The sequence below is a fragment of the Neovison vison genome, chromosome 1 (genome assembly GCF_020171115.1).
Source record: "Neovison vison isolate M4711 chromosome 1, ASM_NN_V1, whole genome shotgun sequence".
In the NCBI taxonomy this organism is placed as follows: Eukaryota; Metazoa; Chordata; class Mammalia; order Carnivora; family Mustelidae; genus Neogale; species Neogale vison.
The window spans coordinates 50,899,645-50,907,625 of record NC_058091.1 but is presented as its reverse complement, the minus strand read 5'-3'; the positions used below and the strand labels follow the sequence as shown (position 1 = coordinate 50,907,625).

The 7,981-nt window shown below is 35.8% G+C and overlaps 1 pseudogene; it reads right to left on the bottom strand.

Moving 5' to 3' along the window:
- Positions 1 to 1,023: 1,023 nt before the first annotated feature.
- LOC122896550 lies at positions 1,024 to 7,624 on the bottom strand (annotated as a pseudogene).
- Between the last annotated feature and the right edge of the window lie 357 nt (positions 7,625 to 7,981).

Below are 7,981 nucleotides of genomic sequence, written 5' to 3'. Positions count from 1 at the left end.
GAGATATTTAATAGTAATTGCATAAGGACTTTGGACTTAATCTGGAAAGTAATTAATCTGGTAACAATTATAGGAGTTTAAGTGCAGGAATTTAGCATCATGGTTCTTTTCATTTCTTCTCTTCTCTTTTCTTTTTTTTGGGGGGGAGTCTTCCAACAGTATATTAGAAAGAATGTAGACAATTAAAAAAAAAAGAACATCATCGTGAACATAAATTGAGGCTTTCAGCCTGGGAAAGCTGAATCAAAAAAAGAAATTAAAAGGTCCAATAGTGTATCAATTTTTTTTCACTCATTTGCCAAATGCAAAATTGGTCTAGATGTATAGACTCTCAAACAACAACATACAGCCTTTCTTTGTCCTCCATGCTAAGATATATAAAAGATTCAGGGTCAAACAATAGCAAATGTACAGGCCTCAAAACCATTGATGTTAGGATATTCACTAGTTTTAGCTAAGATATATTAGTTTTCACATTGATATTAGGACATTCACTAATTTTAGCTAAGATACATCTGAAATACTGACAAGTGATTACTTACAATAACCTGAAGTAAATTTTTTGAAAAATAAAATAATAATTCTGGAAAACATACCAAAGGAACAAGTACCAGTTTAAGGTATCAAACAATTTGTTTCATTAGTCATTTTGATTCCATGTTCTAAAACCCAGAATTTAGTTATCTTTCTTCTAAGCCAAGAGCTTCCTGTCATGTCAGTATCTGTATTATGAAATAAAGAAGACTGAGATAAAATGCTTTTATTTATCACAATGGCTGTTATCAATTGCCTAGGACTTCAACAGTATCATGGAAGTCCAGGGAAAGTTCATGCATAAAGTTATTGCCTTAGCTGGCCTAGAATTGCCCCATTCAGTGATACAGAGCAACCCTTGGTGAAGCCTTTTAAAAAAGAGATGGTGAAAAATGGGTTAACAGAGGAAAATATAGCATCTGCTTTTAGAGCTAGTGACTCAGGAATTCTCTCAATTATGAAATCTTGCAGAGAAGTGATTTTTCATTCTCAAAATCTGGTGATGACAACATTCCTTACTCCAGAGCTGGCATCATTGCTATCTTGTGAATCATCACCTGCTCCAGCTACTGATAAATCTACATCCTAATCACCACCCATGTTGTTCTTCTCAGAGAAGTGATCAAAATTCCATGTGTCTTCATCTGAATCATCTTCCCAGTCTTTCCAATGTTGAAGTCCACACTAAACCAATTAAGTTTTGCCTTTTCTTTTGTTAACCTTGGCCAGGACTGACCAGATTCACCTTTTGTAAACAATTTAAAATTGATCTATTCTTTTATGCTTGGAATCATTTGGACCAATCCAGTGAAAAAGATCAATTTAATGTAAATGTTTAAAATTATCACTTCCTCTAAAACAACTGAATGTAAGGTTGGATTTTTCTAAATTTACATTAATATCTTTACTGTCTTCACAAAATTTAATGAAGATATAGTCCCTTTAATTGTACCACTTTGAAGAAGCTTGTGAACCTAAGAGGGGTATAGGTGAATGGGTGGGTGGGGGTCTCTCCAACTCTTCTTGCTTCCCTCAGGCTATGGCGGCAGGGGGCTCCCCCTGAGTTCCCAGAATGCACCAAGGGGAGAGAAGGAGAGAACCAACTCTGGTCTTAGGAGAGGAAGAACGTCTCAGCATCACAGTTCTCTATAGAAGATTGTCCGTGGAGGAGACATTAGAGGTTAATGTGCCTTGTTTGTTTGTTTGTTTGTTGGGTTTTTTTAAGATTTTATTTATTTATTTGACAGACAGATCAGAAGTAGGCAGAGAGGCAGGCAGCGAGAAAGGAGGAAGCAGGTTCCCTGCTGAGCAGAGAGCCCAGTGCGGGGCTCGATCCCAGAACCTTGGGATCATGACCTGAGCCAAAGGAGGAGGCTTTAACCCACTGGGCCACCCAGGCGCCCCGTTAACGTGCCTTGTTAACATGCTTTCTGGTAAGTGGAAAGATACATTCTTTATTGTACATTAACAAAATTGGGGCTTTACTCTATAAATCAGTATTCCTTGAGGTTGTTTTTTGTGTTCTAGAACATGAGGTCAACAGCATCAGGGTGAAGTGAGTCAGCTGGATGTGTGTTTTTCTCCAAAGCACTGAAGAGGCTGATTATATGGATTTGGGGTTTGAGCAAAAGAGGGGAAAATGAGTTGACAATAGTGGCAAGAGTGTTATTTTAATTATAAACTACAGAATTTAGTCGGCAAGAAGGGACTATCGAAGAAAACTTGCACCAGAGTTAAGCAAGTACCTTTGACTTGCTACAGGGGAGAGAGACTGAACTCTACTTCCCTGAATCAAAAGGTTGGAGGGAAGGTCTCCTAGGTGGCTCAGCTGGTTCTGTGTCTCCCTTTGGCTCAGATCAGTCCTGGCATCAAGCCCCGCATGGGGCTCCCTGCTCAGCCTGGAGTCTGATTTTCCTTCTCCTTTTGCATCTTCCCCCCACTCATCTCTCACTCTCTGTAATGAATAAATTTTTAAAATCTTAAAAAGAAAAAAAAAAAAAAGTAAGAGGGATTGTAAATGCCGAGATAAACTAGCGAAAAAGTACTGGAGGTTGGTCAGTGGAATGTGCCCAGTACACTGAATCAATCCTGAGTTTGAAAATCTTTGTGATTAAGCCACCTGCCTTTGCTAATAGGCACTTATCAAGTTAGGCTTCTATTCTCCAATGGGAGACAGGGGTACTATCTTTCTTGATGGTTACACTTTCAGAGATGACTCCCAGGTTCTTGAAAAAGACATTCCTGGGTTGTAAAACTGGTTAGAGGCTGGGAGAGGATTTACCTACATTTCAAAAGCGTAGAGAAAGAATTTGCAATTATGAGCATTTAAAGTAACCACTCTAAGAAAAGGGAGGTTAAGGGCCTATAGTCAGGAAAAGACCTGCCCAAAATTTAGTCAAGCTGAGGGGAATGTTTAGGCCATCTTGGTCAGTGAATAGAAAAGGTGGTGAGAGACACAGAAATCACATCAGGATAAATGGATTATAGTTCCCAGTTTTGTCAAATAATTTTAAGTGGTAGCCTACATTGGGAGTTAGGAAACACGGGTCTTATACAGGTCTTAGAGAGTAGTGACTTTTTTTTGTTTTGTTTTTAATTCTATGAGAGTAATCTTTCCTGCTTTAGGAAGGAAAAAAGTTGGTGTATTAGAAATGAAAATGGATTGCATGTAAGGCCATCTGACATTTGTTCTCAGAATTCCTACTGGTTCTTTATATACTGAAGTGCATCCTCTTTAGCAAGTAAGTTAACTTTGTAAATCATACCATAATCAGTAAACCTCAAGAAAAAAAGGGAAGAAAATAATCATTTAGGGTATACACACCAAGTATCAATAGATGTTCGATATTTTCTCATGGATTATTTCATTTAATTTTCACAATTCTTAGAAGTAAGTAAGAATTAATCCGTATTTATGGATGAAGAAACCAAACCTAATGCAGTTTTTGAAACTTGTTTAATGTATTGATCCAGCTTTGTGTTCTTTGGTATTAAAAAAGACATCTTCATTGTCACTGTCACTACAGAATACGGAACTATAATTGTGAGACCGAATGTTCCCTATAAAAAAACAGCAGATCTCTCCAATATGAGGAATTTGAGAGGCAGGGAGGAGGGGGTGTGGGGGGAAGGGAAGGAAAAAAATGAAGCAAGATGGGAGCATAAGAGATTCTTAATCTCAGGAAACAAACTGAAGGTTGCTGGAGGTAGGGAGGGAGTGATAGGGTGGTTGGGTTATGGACATTGGGGAGGGGATGTGCTATGGTGAGTGCTGTGAAATATGTAAGCCTGATGATTCACAGACCTGTACCTCTTGGGTAAATAATACATTATATGTTAATAAAAACAAAACAAAGCAAAACAAAAAACAAAGCAAAACAACAACAACAACCAAAAAAAAACAGTAACAAAACAAAACAAAAAACCCCAGCAGCAAACTTGGTTATTGTCAACTTTCTTCTCTCTGGTGTGATCATTTCCATATTATACTTTTCCAAATACACATTTTCTTAGTACTTTACTCAAAGACAACCACTGTGTAGATTGTTTTTACTCCAGGGAGGGTCACTGCCAACAACTTGTACAGACATTTTTTTTTTTTATTACTAACAAAAGGAATAATGGTTTTCGGCTGTTAACCAAAGAATAAAGCAGTAAGCACCTAACTAGTAAGTTTGCTAAAGTACCTTTATACTTGAAGCTCCACATTTTGTAAAATTATTGACTTTGATATGCAATTGACGTCCTGTTGAGGCCTTTTCCCATCCATCTCTAAACTTGATATATATAGGTTACTTTCATTTTAATACACACTCTAAATCTACTTGATAGATGTAGAGGAAAAAAATAGTCTGACCTTAAAGTAGTAATTCTTTAGAAGAAAACACGGTATTTCTCCATTTCAATTTTAGAGCAACGGTCAATTTAAAGTGTTCCATTGATTATATCATCTTACAGGATTTTGATGATGTTAGATTTGGAAATATAACAATTTCTATTTATTTTAACTGTACATCAGCTTTAAGGGTTTGTCTTCAAAATCAAATACTTTCCAATTCAAATTGCTTTGTTTTCATTGTAAGTATTGTCTAAATACAGTAGATTAGTTATGTTGAAAAAAAAATCAAACTAGTTGACTTTGGATGGCTATTGATTACCAGAGGATAAAATAATATAAATGGCATAGCTGGGCTCCAGAAAATTGCTAAAATAAAAGCAATTCATACTGAAACATCCAAAATTGCCCTTATTAAATCATGTGCAAGCCCACTCAGTTTAAAGTGTGCAATGAGCTATTTTCATGCTCTGAAGATTGCCAGGGTTTTGGATGTGGTTGTCAGTCCTTAACATTCTCTAGAAAAATGATCTGAATTGTATAGATCTATTTCATGCATTTAAGGAAAGAGTAAATGTTACACTTACAGATCAACTGATGCCACCCCTTGGTGTCTATTCTGACTTTCTGCAGCAGAGAAAATTGTTTTCACCACATAGGCCAGTGAGTAGATTGGTCATTAGGCTAGCATCTCGTGGGGATTCACTTCAACCCGGACATTTGCATACATTTCCCCCTCATTTCATTTAATTGTCTTTCTTTCTTTCTTTCTTTTTTTCTTTCTTTCTTTCTTTCTCTCATTCATTCATTCTTTCTTTCTTTCTTTCTTTTAGAAAAGCAGGAGAGAAATGCTCTGGCAAATTTCAACTACCTATGAAGATTTCATGAGAATTTGAAATAATATTTGCCAAGTGCAAAGCACTAGATGAATACACAGAGCAACATGCAAAATTACCAGGAGGAGACTCAAAGAGGATTTTATAACTTTATAGCTCTGTACTTGCTTTGATTTTAATATCATTTCCAAAAGTAATTTATTCTGTTAATGACTTTATTTGGAAATAACACATTATAAATAGGAAATATAGATACCACATAGCACAGATAAAACTGAAATTATGTACACTCAAAAAATCCCAATGGGAATGTTGGCTAATCTAGAACTACGGTTTCCAGAATCATCCTTCCTGTATAGTTCCAGCGTGGCATTGGTCACAATAGAAATTTGCATAAGATTTGAACCAATGAATCAGCAGTCATCAACTCCCTAAAGTCATCAAACTCACCATAGTAGGAGGCAAAGAAAGGCAGTTGTGGAGGGGCTGGGGGCTCCCAGTGTATCCTCACTCTGAATTTTTCTCTTCTTTTTAACCACTGACTCAGCGACTTATAATGACTTACAATTTTCCAGCTCACCTTTGTAGATACTTACTTATGTCTCATTCTGATGATAAATTCCTGAGTGCATAATATTCAGAGTGGCTCTGTTTCCTTAATTAAAGCCCCACTAATCTACTGAGAACATTTTCATTAGTATTCACTTGTGCATTTTTTTTTTATTATTTTTCAATTAATTCAGTCAACATTTGAGAGTTGCTTTTCTCTGTCCCTCCTTCCTTTCTCTATTTTCTTGCTTTTCTTTCTGTCTTATTTATTATTAATTAATTAATTTATTTATTTAAGATAGAGTGAGCAAGAGAGAGCATGAGTGGGGAAGGGCAGAAGCAGAGGGAGAAGCGGGCTTCCCTCTGAGCAAGGAAACCAAAGTAAGGCTCCATCCCAGGATCCTGGGATCATGACCTAAGCAGAAGGCAGATGCTTAACCTACTGAGCCACCCAGACACCCCACCTGTTTGTCTTTATCAGAAAGTAAGCAGTATGAGAACAGAGACTTATACCTTGTTTCTCCAACATGTCTTCTACACCTGCAACATATCACCATTGTTTCTTGTACAATAATAAATTATTGTTATGTGACTTGAATAAATAGTATTAAAATGATGTGATTTAGGAATCAAATTATTAAGACTGTTTTCCTAATGAACATTCTGATTATTTGAATCTAAATTCCCACCACCTTCATCAGTCTCCTTGCAGTTAACTGTAATCCAGTGTTGTGTAAACATAATATAATTTGCCTCCATTTACAGAAATGTTCATTGTCTTCTAAAAATAATCAATTACATGATTTTGTAAATAATGGTAAGTGTAAATATCATTTATAAAAGACTAAATTTAGATTAAGGAGTGACTATGGTTGCAAATTATATTTACTCTATTTTCTTTGTAAAATATTTTTCTTAAAATCATTATTCTTTAAATATTTTTCTTCAAATCCTTACTCTTTAAATAATATACTCTTTCTAGTGACTAGAAAGAGTATATTAACTGACTTAAAAAAAAAAAAAACCTTTAAGTCAGGAAAAACATTTAATCTGGATATTGCAGTTATCATGTTCAAACGAGAAATCTGTAAGGAAGAATTACCAAAAAAAAAAAAAAAAAAAAAAAAAAAAGAGAAAGAAAGAATTACCCAACTGAATTAGTCATAAAATCAGCATGGACCCATGACTTTAGGTACTAGCACTCACTGATCTGCTTTACTGGGACCCAAAAAATTACCTTCACTTTCCAGAAGGACAACATGGCAAATGTGAGCATGTTTAAACTCTGCATTATAATAAATCTTTAAATATAGACCCTCTCCACCTAAAAGGAGATCTGTGTTTTCCTTCCCTTCATCTTGAACTTAATTTCATGCTGAGAATTCTATTGAGTTAAACTTGTACTAAATAGTAATTCTTGTCCATGTATTTTTTTTTACTACTCTTAATTTTGTTCTTTGCTCTGTAGCCCTTCCATTATTAAAACTACAAAGCAAAACAAAACAAGGTTAACATGCTTTGCTCCAGGTGAAATAATGCACAAAGTATTTCAGTATTTGTTTCAAATTCTCAGCTCTGAGTTCCAAAATATACTCTTGATCTTTATAACATAAACAATATCCTTGAAAACAGTTTGAGAGTGATAAGGATTTATGTAATCAAAAGTGTCAGAGAGTAGAGAACTTGCCACATGAAGTTGATGCTATGAATTCCAGAGGAAGATAAATGCAAGAGGTATTAGTGTGGATAATATCAGCTGCTGGAAAGAACAGATCCAAAGGGTATAAAGACCTAATCACAACAGAATGTATTTCTAACTCACCTAACCATCCAGTGCAGGTGTTCCTGGTTGATAGGAGGTCTTCTCCATGTGGGGATCCAGTGACTTAGGCTCCCTCCCTCTTGTGGCTCACTCATCCCCTCACACCTCCTTGCTATCTGAAACTGTATCCAGCCAGCTGAAGGGGAAATTAAGTGGAAAAAAAAATCACCAGCTCTTAAAAAGCTTTGCTCCTACATCACTTGCACTCATACTCTGTTTATGAGAACATTCACTTCAAGAAATGAAGATGGGGTAATATAGCCAGGTTCTTGAGTGGTATGATGTTTTTCTATGTTAGTAAATGGAATAATTATTTTATCACCTCAAGAGTTATCTTTCAATGTCTAATTGGCTCTTGGAGAATGTTCCCTTATCATCACCTAGAATGTATCCAAATCAGCAACT